We start from the raw sequence: 14,366 nt of genomic DNA, 5'->3' as shown, positions 1-14,366 counted from the left end.
ATCACCAACTGAGAGCGGAAGAGGTTGATTATTGTTTAAACACAGAGATAAGCTGGCAATGAACTGCTCATTGCTGGAGGGTGCCTCTAAAAATATCTGTTCTCCCCTGTAGACATTCTTCAAAGGGACACCGGGCTTCCTGCCTGCACAGAGTGGCACTTCCAAGAGAAGGAGCTGCCGACACCAAAATGCTGTGGTTGGTTTGCACTACCTCAGGGTTTAAAACGGAATAAAGAAAAAACTTTTCAAAGACAGAGAACAGTGTGAAGTCCCACAAGAACATTATAGAGAAATTATTCTGTACATCCTAACAAGGAGATGAGGGGAAAAAAAAAACCCAAAAACCCAAACTAGAATTTCCCTGTAATTTCCTTATTTATTTTTAGTACGTCTGAAACTATAGCTGCATCTAAGAGCAGAAAAAAAGGTTAATTCAACCCAAAGAGCCATCCAGCAAGCACTAACATTTCTATATGCTGACCTCTTTGAGTCTGCACTGCAGTTGGACTGTGGTACCACCAGACATGGCCTCAGGTGGAAAGCAAGGCTCAGGCAGTAACTGCAGAGCAAAACACTTCTGGCAGGGCCTGAAGCGCTGCACTCCTCATACTGCCTCTACGGAACTGCAATTTCCTACTGCAGGTATCAAGAAGCAGTAAGCTAGCATGTCATGCACATTCCTGTAGTTATTATGTTATAACTAACCCGTAGAGTGCTTCTACGATATAATATTTCACAGGATTTCCTCAATTATTTCTTCAGGATCTACCTAGGACTGTTGTGCCAAAGCTGTAACTATGCCTCTAGAGAAGTCAGTAATTATAAGGGGTTTTAAATAACACAATTAAGTGTTTAAAAAAATAAAACATATCAAGGTCACACAGTGATGAGAAAGTACAAGAAATGTTCTTCTTGCCACAACACTCTTCCTGGAACTGCACGGCATTCATTACATGAGCTTTCCAGAGAAGCTTTCTGCACATCATAAAATGCAGCACTCAAATCCTTTTTTCTTTTTCCCCTTTTGTGTGTGTGTGTGTGTGTGCGTGTAGTGACCCCAGAGGCTCTCTGCTGCAGCTGTGTGGGACTCCACATCATGCATTTCTTTCAAATATTCTTTCCTTAAAAGCAATATTTTTACTTGAGCAGCCATGATTCAAATGCTATATTAAAAGGCATCGAGATTCTTGAAGATGTTAAGAGTTTGAGGTTAGATGTAGATATGTTCTTCACTTGCAAATTCTTAATAAGGTAGTAAAATTCACAGGTATCATTCACAAGGCTTTAATTAATCTTCAGCATTACCAAACAGTACTGTTTATTTCACATGGACACTGCAGATCCCAATGCCCCACTTCATTCAGTCATTCTCATTGAATCATTCTCCAGTGCCAGAGTCAGTAGTTTTTTTGCTTGAAGTGCTGAAAATGCATGATTCCCCAGTTATTCATGGAAACGTTGACTACATTCAGAATTTATGCATTACCATTTCTTCTATTAGTCTTCAGCGAAGGGGATTCATCATCCCTACTGCAGGGGTCTAAAACTGAGATGGACAAGTCTGAATTCAGTAGACAAAAAGAGACAAAAGTCAGTGTCAAGGCAAAAACGTCATCTGACTCTGAACATTTTTTTTTTTTTAATTTTCAGAATGACAATTTTAAAATGATCTGTTTCCAATAACGTTCAGTGTGACATTTGGGAAGTCCAGTACAGCTTTGCCTCCATACAGATCCAGCATGGCCAAAGCCATTTGCTCACGTTGAAGAGGAAGAAGAATATGCCTATTCTAGTTTACTTTTTCATTCTTTCAAAGTTATTTTTAAGACTTCTCATTTTTCCAAGAGCAGTGCCAAGGCTTGTCAATACACATCTATCTGAAACTGAAGACCTAACAACCAAGCACTGATGGATATGCAGCTGGAAATATTTCACCTCCCCTTCTAATAAAATTCCATCTTTTGTCAGCTTTCCTAAGAGTTAATTTTACCCTGCAGTAAAGGGAAGATGGAGAGGAACATTCCTTGCTACTTTGCCAGTCAAAAAAACAACCCAACACCTTAGCTAGCAATATGGCCATTGTTAAACCACTGTCATGTAAATGTGAAAGAAGCAAGCTCTTTTCTTCTTAGAAGCTGTTGGTGTGGTGCCGTTTCTCTGTACTACTCTTTGCACTTAGCGACACACTTTCAGGGCAATGTAGCTGTCGAGCTGTGTTTAACAGAAGCCAGTTTAGCCACAGCACAGGAAAATTCTGCCCCAGAAGTCAGATATACTAGTTAATAATTGAAGGGGTGAAGAAACAAGCCTGACAAGAAACTTCCGAATGATGTCACTGGGACAAGGGCTCATCTCAGCGTGATCCCAGCAGGAGAAACCATGAGAGAGAGAGAAATCACCACGTAACGTGCAATGGTTTGCTGCAGACAAACCTTTCAGCATGACAGGCGGGAGCAGAGCGGAGAAGGACTTTACTCTGCCTGGAGGAGACGTGAACTTCTGATCATTAATAAAAGAAGGATGACTGACAACTGATGAAATCAATTTCCTTTATCACAGCTGGAGGTCTCACAATTAGCAAAGCTTTGGGCAATTACAGGATTTAAATCTTTTCCTTCTAGGTTTTGTGGGTTTGTTTAGGTATTACCCTATGGTACTGTATTACTGCAGAACTTTGGGGCTGAAGTGGATTTTCAGACTATGTGCTGAGGTCTCAGCTCTGCAAACCAATCTGACACACAAAATGGAGACTCTAGCACGGTGACTTCTGAGTGTGGTACGGCACCTGATGAAATTGGTAACAACTCTGAAAGGAGTAAGAAAATTTGTCCTTGCCTGTTTACAAGGTTCCGATCTGTCATTCCTGTCCAAAGTTATTTATGTGGAAAAAGAGAACAAACAAACAAAAAAGTTGATCTTGATTTGTCTTTTTTAGAAAGACAGAAGTATAAACAGTCAGTGTGTAATCCTAGGTGATCCGTATCTTTCAACACTGAAATAATATTCCACATTATTTGTACTGTTTGCAGTGGTGATGTTGGTGATGTGTACTGACGACATGCAAAGCACGTCAGGAGTATACAATGCTGTGTGGATGTGTAAGGCCAGTCCCCCCAGTCCTCACCACCATGTGAAGTAGTTTCTAGTAAAAATAATCTCAGCAGACAAAAGGTGCAAAAGGATGATACAAACACCATGTGGAAATGCCCTTAGTTTGCAGTGAGCCAGCAGCTCAGAGCAGGGGAAAGGCTGATGCCAAATCCATCCATGCTCTTCCACCTGGATGTATCCTCACTCAGCTCCACTAGGAGTTCTTCCAGTCTCACTCTACTACATAAACTGGGAAGATAGATCTTTTCTTCAGAAGCATAAAGGAACAGGCTTGTTTCCTTCCTTTCAAAAGACGGACTGCCGTAACAGTATTTAGCACTCACTTCTGGTTTGTGGGAATTGGAGGAGAGCAGGAAGGAAATCTCTGCCTTGCATTCATTGTGCTCTTTTCATGTCATTATCTGCAGAAATAGAAACATGGGTGAATTTAACTCACTAGGTGGGTAGTTTGGACTTTCTGGGTGTCACTTAGGGAAGTCTCACGAAGCAACCAGAGCCGGAGGGTCACCCATATCCATAGCATTGCCAGCTCACTGGGCAAGCAGCTCTTCTGAGACTCAGCAGATTGGCTCACCTCATTGGAAGTACCTACAGTAGGTGATGCAGAGTTAAAAATACCCAGGTTCTTAATAAATCCACACATCTTGGTCCCCATGAGAAAAAATGGGAATAAAAAACTTCCTCGTTCCACAGGGTGTTGTGTAAGTCAGTACATGAAAGACTTGCAAGGCTCGGATTCCATATTGAGGGAGTCATCCTTTGGTCCTGCAAGCCTTATTTCAGCAAGAAGTGCCCATCACTAATTTTAAAGCAAGCTTTTTTCAGAGCAGCAAAACATGCATCTGAACACATTTTAGTGGAAAACTCAGCATACACTGTCCTTTAAAGAGGCCAGATCCTTCTCTGCATTGGGGCTTTAAAACTCTCTCAAGAAACAACAACCTGCCCTTCCACCTCCCACCCCCGACTCTTACCCAGAGTCTCCGTCATGTGCCTCGCTGAAGTGTTGTGTTATGATCACCATAGCAACTGCAGTCCAACAGCTGCCATGACATTTCATCTTCTGCTGCTTTTAGAATGCTTTCTTTTTGCCAAGAAAAACTTTTCTCAATTATTTAATTTTTTTTGTTAGTATTGTTATATATATATTTTCTACTACGCACTGTTCACTTTCACAAAGTAAACACTTAGTTCTAACCACATATTTTGATAATTGCTTTCGTGCTTCTCTCAAGCCATCTTCAAGGTTTCCGAGGCTGTGCACTGAAAAGTTTACACTTGGTTTTGCAGATAAACTGATGCCCACGCACCACTGAGCAGGGCCTCCACGGATGGCTGGGAGCCACCTCCATGTGGATGGGCAGCTGCACAGCCCCACCCAGCCTCTCACACCGAGGGATGGAGGCTGATTATTCACAGACATTCACGGTCATTCAGATCTAACCATCCTGCTTGGTTGTCTCTCCATTTTGCTGTTCACACTCCTACCACCAATGCTATCAGCTCTCAGCTTTATCTTACATATTTTTCAAGGGAGTTTTCCTACTATTTCCACTTTTCTGCTCTTAGAGGGAAGCTAGAAATAAGACAGCAGAGAATATGAGTAAATACACCTTTTCACTCCTACCCTGCATGGCGAGACCAAAAAGGGTGCAGCAGTGAAGGGCCACAGTCCCCAACTTGTGACACAGCCAGGACAGCCCAGCACTTTAGCTACATTCCAACTTCAGACAGGGATAAGGAAGCATCATGCAGACTTTTAGTATACACAGAAGAACTCTGCTAACTGAAAATTCATTTTGCTGCTGCTCATTTCACAACTAAAAAAAAAATCAACAAAACAATCCAAAAAACCCCAAACAAACAAAAAACAACCCACCACTTTTTGACCAAGATAGCCATCCTTTCCTTTTCCAAAAGGAGAGGAGGGCATAATTCTTCCTCACTGTGGAAGCAGCCTCTCAGATTACTCCCCCCAAAATACCTTCCCACTCCGGCCTGCATTCACGTGTGGTTTCAGGTGGTATGGTGCCAGGAAGGTGTGGGCTGGAGATGTGCTGGGGCATGGAGAAAGGCACAGGACATACTGAAAACACATTGCTTCAGAGTCCCAGTGGGACAGATTGTCTGCTGCTTGACCAAGGTGGGAGAGGCAGGATGTGTGCATGTGCTGAAGGGGTTTTGGCAATTCTAAAAAGAAGGATAAAACTCAGATTTAGGCTGAGAACATTTGGGTTTTAAATCCAGAAATGGGTGAGGGTGAAGGCATAGGTCTCACATCTTCAAGCTATAACTTTTTCCTTTTTTCCTTATTGAATATGCTGACAAATTAACAACCCTTATCTAAAATGCATGTATGGTTAACATAGGAAGAAGGAAAACACCTTCAGAGGCAGTCAGCTTCCTGTCTTATGCTTTTGAAATCTAGCTGATGGCTCACAGAACGGATCTCAAATTTGTATATATATAATCCACACAGCTAAAAGTCATCTATTTTAAAAGACAAGTGTTTGCTCACATGAGGAACATTGTACTCAAGCGTTCAGTCTTTGTGATCCATATGGATTTCATCAACTTGTTTGCCAGGAATTTAGGAAAAACAAACTTTATTCATGTTCCTTGGAGAAATGAATTGGGTTCGTGGTCTGTGCAAAAAGAAATGCAGCTTGGGAACAAAAAAGCCTAGGGCATTCCTGGAACTGGAAGGTCGGAGAGCCAAAATAATTGATCCACTTAATATGTGAAATGAGTGACTTGCAATGGCATCTTCATCAGCAGTTGAAATACAGGGTTTCAGCTTAGGAAGTGATTTCATGTCACATCCCATAAAGGGCCCCCAAATGTGAAGTGCTTTCCCAAGCCACTCTCTAAGCCAGACACTCCCGCTGCTCTGAGAACAACATTAGTTCCAAATACTGAACTCCCATTTTTGCTTTTTCTTTGGCTTGATAAATCCTGGAGTCCTCTTTTTTGAACAGTCCTTGAATTGTAACAGCAGGTTGGGCCGCACATGCTTTGTACATTAGACATGAGATGGAAAATGAGAACTGCCATTGGGGCTCAAACCCAAATATTCTCTATTCCCCAGCCTGGTCTCTTTCTTGACACGCAACATCATCTCTTCTTTCTTGAGCTCCTCCAGTCTACTGCAGTGCTACTGTGCCATGGGCAGGATTCAGCAGAATCAGAGAATCATGGAATGGCTTAGGCTGGAAAGGATCTCAAAGATCATCCGATTTGAGCCATCTTATGTGGGCAGGGCTGCCACCCACCAGCCCAGGCTGCCCAGGGCCCCATCCAGCCTGGCCTTGAGTGCCTCCAGGGATGGAGCATCCACAGCTTCCCTGGGCACAATGTGGGGACTCCCTCATACCTGGCCCTGCTCTGTAGCATCACACAGGGACACTTCCTGAAGACATGGTACAAATCATTCAGTTTCCCTGGGGCATGGGCTTTGTACTTGTCAGGCTGGAATTATCTGGGAAAGGATGGCCCCCTTGTTCATTCAGATGAACATAAAATCCTAGAGCTTCCTACTGGGATGATAAAAGAAAAGGAAGGCTAACAAATATTAAAGAGTCCCTGAAAGAAGTTGCCAAGACCAACCAGTGCATGAGCTCATTTCCTGTCTTTCCTTTCTTTCATGAAACACACTCACACCCATAAAGGAGCTGCAAGTGGTATGTTTTTTCCAAATATGGGTACCTATCTAAAATGCACTTGATATGTTTGTATGAAATTATGAAGTTCTTCTGCATCTTTGAGGGGTTGTACTTCCAGTAAAACCTTTTTCTAGTTCATTATCTTTCCTATACCTTGTAATATTTTTACATAGGAAAGTAAAAACGGTTTGTCTTATTTGACATTAGATGTTAAGACATTTGGATGGACAGAAAAAAAACCCAGCTTTAAGTGAGAACCATTTCAACTGTCCTAGATTTCCAGTCTAAGATGGGATGTATAATAGACTAAAAGTGTCTGTACCTGGAGGCTGCCTGGCACCTAACTTGGATGAATAAGTTGGATGAAGTGAGACCTACCCAAATTATTCTGTACTATGACTTTGTACATCAGTTTGTGAGTATGAAATTTGTTGCATAACCTGAGTTTCATTTTCCAAAGAATGAGAAAAATCTGTTTTCCTCCACAGTTTATCAATAATTTATTTTCTGTATCAGAAATAATAGGAGAGTTCTGGAATATGTGTTATTATACATTGCTACTAAAGAGGAATTTATTTCCAATGACACTTATTCTAAAATAATGGTCTGATGCAAGGAATGTAAAATGATTCATTCTCAAAGCTGAAGTTACTGATTATGCAGTTTAAAATGTATGCAATTTAGAACAAAAAATGTAACAATTCTAAATAGCCAGGTCTAAAAGCAACACATTGCAAATCTTCATAATGTGGCATCTCATCAGCTTTTAAAGGAAGCTCCACGTCTGCTCAGTGAGATGTTTGCTACATTGAATTAATGTTGCATTAGAACCCTTTCAGTAAGTCAGTCTGCATTACTCACTTACATAGCATTCTTGGCAAGCCTTGAAAAAAACATTTTTAATACTTAGGAACTATGAGATAGAGCCAGACAGCGATCTGATGTTTAAAGCAGGACTAGACACCTCATTTCAAAATTGAAGTGGAGAAAAAATAAATAAATTGAAAGTTACTGTGTTTCTAAAGCTTAAGGTTCTACACTTGGTGAATATACATGCGCCCACATCCTGACCAATGTAGAGTAGGGTAGCTTTTTCTTCACGTTTTATTGTGAGAAGTAACTTGGGAAACCACAAATTATTCTTCAAATAGTGCCAAGAAAACTGGCTGTATCTGATCTATTTCTCAGAGAATGAACTTGGCATTCTGTAGGGAGATGTGAAGGATGCACCCAGTCTGGCGCTACGCTGTCATATTGGGCTGGGGACACGGGGATCTCTACCCTGCCCATAGCTAACAAGGCCCCCTCAGTGTTTTCTCCTCTCCATTCTGTGCCTGAGAAGTGCAGAGGGACTGAATCACAGTAACACATCCATGGCTACCCCTCCTTAACACCTGGATGATGTCAGTAGAATTGCCTTCCTCATGGCGACCACCACCCCTAAATGCATTCAGTTCCTTGGCTGTGTCCGTTTCTCCTCCATGTTTTTGGGTTGTCTCTTGGATTTGTGCTGGGAAAGTGGAAAATCCTGCACGGCATGGGTTAATTTTTGTGCCAGTGATGACGGTGGCTGTTTACTCTTTAAACAAATGCCTAATATACACTGCAACTGGCTGAGTGCACAGCCAAAAACCAACCACAGGAAATCTCTTTGACAGCCAGGAAGGCAGAATTGTTAACATGGGTCTGCATTGCAGCAAAAATAATATAAAAAAAATAGCGGCGTAAAACACCACAAATGGCTGTTTTCTAAGAAGAGAGAGCTATCTATTAATAGTGCAGGCATAAATAACTCTTTCCATTTTGTCGGAGGGATTATTGTGGCTTCTCACCTCAGTTTTTTCAGCGGAAGTAGAGAAGACTGTGTAATGCCAAGCAAATAAACCAGCCTAATGTAAAGTTCTCACTGGCGATGAGAAAGCACGCTGGGTTATTTATTGCTATATTTTTATATTTTGTTTCTGTTCTCCTTTGATCTGCGTTAACATAGGCATTAAACTGACAGCTCAGGGTGACGTGTGCACTATTGATATTGAAAACCACTCATGTATATGGGAGTATCAAATTGTTCATTTAGAGTGGGTTACATGGCTTGGTAAATACAGTTCTTCAGGGCCTAGATCCACCCATACTGATAAAGTACTTAATTGGCTTTTTAGAAAGAAAAAAAAAAGAGGCAGTTAATAGAAAATCTTTGCAACCTTCTCTTTTACTAAGGTACAACCATCTGCAGAAGACACCAGGTTTGATTCTCCGTCCAGTTACGGTGGTGTAACAGGAGTTGCTTCACAGGCTGCAGTGGAATTTCAGCCTTAAATGAAAAAAAAAAAAAAAAAGAATAAGGCTCATTGTGCTTTTAATTTTGTTTCATGTAGGCAAGAGGGGAGAAAATTGATTTCGGTCTCAGCCTTTTTTTTTCTCATACATGTCACTGATGCATTTCCAACCCTCGGAGAATTGGTGAATGTGGGAATACAGGCTCTAATACAAAACACTTGGCCTGTTTTCAGTTCCTAACACATACTCCAGAGTTCATGTTATGGTTATCAGAAAGAATCTATGAAAAATGAAGCTGCGCACAACTGCAGACCATCAGCGTGGCTTAACCTTGTCAAGCGGGGATGAAACAGGAAGTGCTTTGTGACACTGACTGGCAGAAATACAAACTGATGAAGAAAACACGCTGCAGGAAAGAGGATCTGAGATGGTGAGTTAGCGCCGGGGATGTTAACTAGAGCTGTACACCACTAGGGCTGGGATCAGAGCGGCCTGACATACTTGCTAAATGTTTCATCAAAAGGATTAGTTCCAGCAGCTTTTTTTAACCTTTTCTACAACGCAATTTACCCGAAGGTGGCCGGGGGCAGGGGGCTGCCCTGTGAGATAACATTTTTAATTGTACAAATGCCATTCTTGATGTCATAATCCCGAGGTTAATGCAGCTGCAGGTCCGGAACAGATGTGCTGCCGGCTGCTCGGAAGGCAGCGAGGTGGCCACGCAGGCTGACAGCAGCTAAAATGGCTGCATTTCAGTGGCAATGTAAGCGATGGTAGGTGCTTTCCTACTTCACCCCTATATTTCCATAGGCTACTAGCCCCTCCGTAAAGCAAACAAATCATTCACACGAGGTATGACCAAGGATCAACAGCCAAATATAGTCAGCACTCAACAGGACAGCTCGGGGACAGGGCAAGACATCCTGTGATTCTAGAAAAGGACAAGCAAATGGGAAAGAGATGGGAAAACTCTTGGCTACCAGCATGAATCTATGCTAAATCTTGTACCTTACCATACGCTGTCAGTACTCATTAATTGAGAAACATATTTTGACAAGAGAACCTCAACACGTTCTGTTACATTTAAATACACCTGCTGGATTACAGCAGAGATCATATTTTCCACATGCAGAGAATCTGTCGATGGGTTTACAGATGACGTACTCTCCCTTCACATAGAACAAACATTTCTTAGAAGAGATGTTCACACCACGCGGTTCAAAGAGCAAAGTTTTCTTCACTTTCAAATAGAACAAATGGTTTGCTCTGCATGCCAGGCTGCTGCCCATACACCCATGCCTCACTGCTGTGACATGAGCCCACAAGGGGGGCAGTTCAGCTAAGCAAATAAGATGAATCTGGGCAGGTTTTACATAGGGCCAGTTTGCACATTTCTGCACCATGCTTCCAAAACGCGTTGAGAAGGATAGTTTAGCCCAGAGACATTCACATGTAGTGTGGGAATGGGCAAAAAGCAGCCCAGTTAGGGTAATGGGAAGGGGGAGAGAAGTTTTATGAAAAGGCAAATCCAGCTGTGGAGTCCCAATTTGGGTTGGGAGAAGCCATGAAAAACATCAGGTTGGATCAATCTCTTATGGCTTCAGAAAGTTTGGGAAAAAATCTTCAGTCAGTCATATTTCTAGTTCCTGTGTCATCTGTGGAATGAGTTGCTGCTCCCAGGTGCAGCTGTTTTGACCCAGCACCTCCAACCATCAGACCTCATATGTCACCACAAGACCAAAAAGTATTTCACCATGTATCCACAGGTCACTGCTAAATGCTATGATGTTCTCCTGCATGACTAGGGAAGAGTTAAGCAATCATGGGAATGACACTTCAGTTATCAAGGACGCGGTTTAAACCCTGAAATTCTAGGTAATCCTCTCTTGAACCCTTTCAGTTCTACAAAGCAGTTTGACCTTACAGTTTTAGGCCATGTCCAAACTTGAGTAATGTGACTGGTATAGTAGCAGTGTAATTTATCCCTGCAAGCAGTGCACCATGCAGCACATATCTCTATTCCAGTATGACTACCCAGTCCTTAGGGCTTCTGCTCCAAAGTATGAAAACCCACAAATCCTGAACTGCTCTTCACCGCTCCACCTTGCAGCAGATGGTAAGGGAGGGTTAAGCAGATGGGTTAAAGGAGGGTTACTTTTCCTAAACAGAGGATAAGCTAGGAATAAGGAAGGGAAGGATCTCTCACTGTAGTGCTGCGGAGCCGAGTTATTCAAAGATGGCGATTGAGAGGGGAAGGAGTTATTTAAAATGGGAACTGGGGAAAAACTAACAGGTGCTGGGGAGCACTCAGGTCAGATAAAGACATCTGCTAGAGATGTCAAGAGCACAAAGGTAACTTTGTATTTGGGAGTAAAGAGTAGGATAAAAATGACAACTGAACAGGAAATAGGAAAGACTGGGATTGCAGAAGTACATCCCAGTACAGAGCCAGGGTGTCAGATGGCAAAGGGACATACAAACAGCCACTCAAAAACTGTAAATACAGATGCTTATGAGAAGAAAAGGGGAAAAAAAGAAAAAAAAATGAGAGAGAAAGAAGGAAGAAGAAAGAAAGGAAAGAAAGGAAAAAAAAGAAAGGAAAGAAAGGAAGAAAGGAAGAAGAAAGAAAAAGAGAAAGAAAGAAAGAAAGAAAGAAAGAAAGAAAGAAAGAAAGAAAGAAAGAAAGAAAGAAAGAAAGAAAGAAAGAAAGAAAGAAAGAAAGAAAGAAAGAAAGAAAGAAAGAAAGAAGAGAGAGAGAGAGAGAGAGAGAGAAAGAAAGAAAGAAAGAAAGAAAGAAAGAAAGAAAGAAAGAAAGAAAGAAAGAAAGAAAGAAAGAAAGAAAGAAAGAAAGAAAGAAAGAAAGAAAGAAAGAAAGAAAGAAAGAAAGAAAGAAAGAAAGAAAGAAAGAAAAAGAAAGAAAACAGGTGCACTAGAAAGGCTTACACGGGAATGTTAACATAAAATCATTTCTGAAATGCAATGGAGATGTTATTAAGGCAAAAATGTGCTGCCATTAGGCTTCGTAAGTCAATGAGATGTCTTTTAAGAGACTCTTCAGCTCCTATAGACACTATAGGCTCGATTCAAAACTGTTATTTGAGCTCGATTCAAAACTGTTATTATGAATTACATAGGAGATCTGATAGGAAGTTCATAACAAGGCTCTGACTAAAATATAGAAATGAGTCACTTCAAAATATAACAGATGGACAGATCAGCTTGCACAGATGAAGACATTTATATCAACAGTTCCATGAGATTTTAAATCATTGAAAGCTGATCTTTTTTGTTCACATAATTTCCCTACATTTAGCCAGCTTATGGTAAAGCATATTGCAACATATGTGTTCATTCACTTAAAGGAGTGAAAAAAGTTGCAAAAATAAACTTCCAGAGATTCTATGCAGTATACTTTTGTTTAACACAAAGAACACAGAACCTTTTCAGTTACTTGTATGTTTGATCATCAATATCCTGTCTTTTGCAAGTAAATACTCCCACGCAAGAAGTTCAAATAAGGTGCTTCTGAGTATAGAAGCTTTCAACTACTTTCAGTTTATTTATCTAGATTGTTCCACATGTTGGTGTTCATCTTTCTCACAGCAGGACAATCAGCCTGATGAGCTTTAATAAAAGGCACAAATAGAGCTAACAATGAAAATTGAAAGTAAACACGGAGGACTAGTAGCATCATATAACACGGCAGGATTTATGAAACAATTCTCTTTTTGTCCTCCAAACATCTATACCTAGGACACATAAATTCACACTGTCTCCAAATTAATTGCAAGGAAATATTTCTAAGAGAAGTGTGAAGTCCCATTTGTGACAATAGTACAAGATGAAATCCCTACACCAAGCAGCACAGAGGTGTTTCAGTCACCTCAGCTCAAAGGTAGGAGTACCTCCTTTCTGCAAGTTAGTCTCTCTTTTTCCTACCAGGGATTTCAGATGCAATTAGGACCCCAGTGCCTCTGAGATTGAGTCTTAGGGGCTAAAAGCAAAGTCTAGAAAATCTATTTTCTCAGAATAGTTAGAGCTGGCACTGCAGCATATTGTAGAAATGTTCTCAACTTCATTAGCAAAAAAAATGAAGTCAGCTGATTCCCCACGGCTGGCTTAGGGTTACTTGGTGAGACCTGTTGTTTATAGATATAGATAGACAGTCATAGGTATTTCAGTTACAGGAACTGGAAGTCCTCTAGCCCCTACAGTCTGTTATTAATGGCACAAGTGAAAGTTGCTGAAGACTCAAAAGGGGATTCTGTGCTTCATACAGAGCAGCAATTAGGACAGAATTGTGTTTTGGTTATTCTATATTTCTGAGGCCAAGTTTGTATTTTAAAATTCTCTGTTTAGATGCCAAGTCACCATGGAGGACCTAATTCATGGTTTCTCTAGTAAACTTCCTTTAGTACCAAAAAACATTTCTCCTGGGTGCTCAAACAACATAAAGATGTGATGATGTCAAGCAAGCTGGCGCATAATTTACATCAAAAGGCAGACAGTTGAGAGACTACACAAACTTCTGCCTGTAAAGGCCAGTCCTGTAGTTGTTTTTGTGTCATTCCTTTCTACTTCTCTCAAAATAAAATATATACCTAAGTCTGAACAGCAAGGAACTTGTCACCCAACATGTGAACATGCGGCCAAGGACCTTCTCTTAGACTACAGTAATTAAGCCAGCATTTCCTTCAGATGACAATCAGAAGTAGAAAGAAAAGTCTCATGTTCCTCACACTGACATGGAATACCTCATCAATTGACCAGGGATGTGGATCCCATCTTCTGCTGAGAGAAGATGCAGTATGGTAACCAGCAGCAGGAATTGCTTCATAGACTCAGTTACCAGCAGGAATTTCTATGCAGCATCAACATAGGTATAGCACTTTCAGAAGCATTACCCAAACCACACTATCTCAGTAAGTATTTCCAAACAGGCAGATGAGGTTTTTTTCCACTCTGTACTGACTTCTGTGGATTTGCTTTCTGGCACTTTCTCTCCTAGTGGTTTGATTTTACTAGTGGCAGAGCTAGATTGATCTGATGTCAGCAGTTTGAAAGATGAATGCGCTAACATAAGCTAGTCCTCTTGGCTCCCTCTACAGTAAGTAAAGAGGAACTGGTGTTTCCATACACTGCCACATCCCTTACCACAACAGCCTGATCTAAGGAGTCAGCTTGAATCCACTTCTAAGAGGAGCTTAAGAAACAAGATAAAATGTAATTGTGAAATATGGTAGCAGTTAGGAGAGTTTCCTGGTTTCTACTCAACGATATTGAGGGGTCTTTGAAGGTTTTATCTAAATTCTCAAC

General features: G+C 41.1%; 1 protein-coding gene across 2 annotated transcripts in view; it reads right to left on the bottom strand.

Annotated features, from left to right (window-relative positions):
* Positions 1-367: 367 nt before the first annotated feature.
* The window catches only part of NDFIP2 (Nedd4 family interacting protein 2), a 74,609-nt gene continuing 60,610 nt past the window's right edge, over positions 368-14,366 (bottom strand). The window contains exon 9 of one of the 2 annotated variants that reach the window (XM_065744082.1): positions 368-1,561. The gene's annotated coding sequence lies outside the window, so the exon portion shown is untranslated. Of the gene's footprint in view, positions 1,562-5,443; positions 9,085-14,366 lie in introns of those variants that run through there. The other variant, XM_065744083.1, reaches the window with a different exon arrangement.

Source organism: Cyrtonyx montezumae, unplaced genomic scaffold, assembly GCF_038088225.1.
Source record: "Cyrtonyx montezumae isolate F1298 unplaced genomic scaffold, pur_monq_1.0 scaffold_3, whole genome shotgun sequence".
In the NCBI taxonomy this organism is placed as follows: Eukaryota; Metazoa; Chordata; class Aves; order Galliformes; family Odontophoridae; genus Cyrtonyx; species Cyrtonyx montezumae.
The sequence above is the reverse complement of the archived record's forward strand: the minus strand, read 5'-3'. Positions and strand labels throughout refer to the sequence as shown.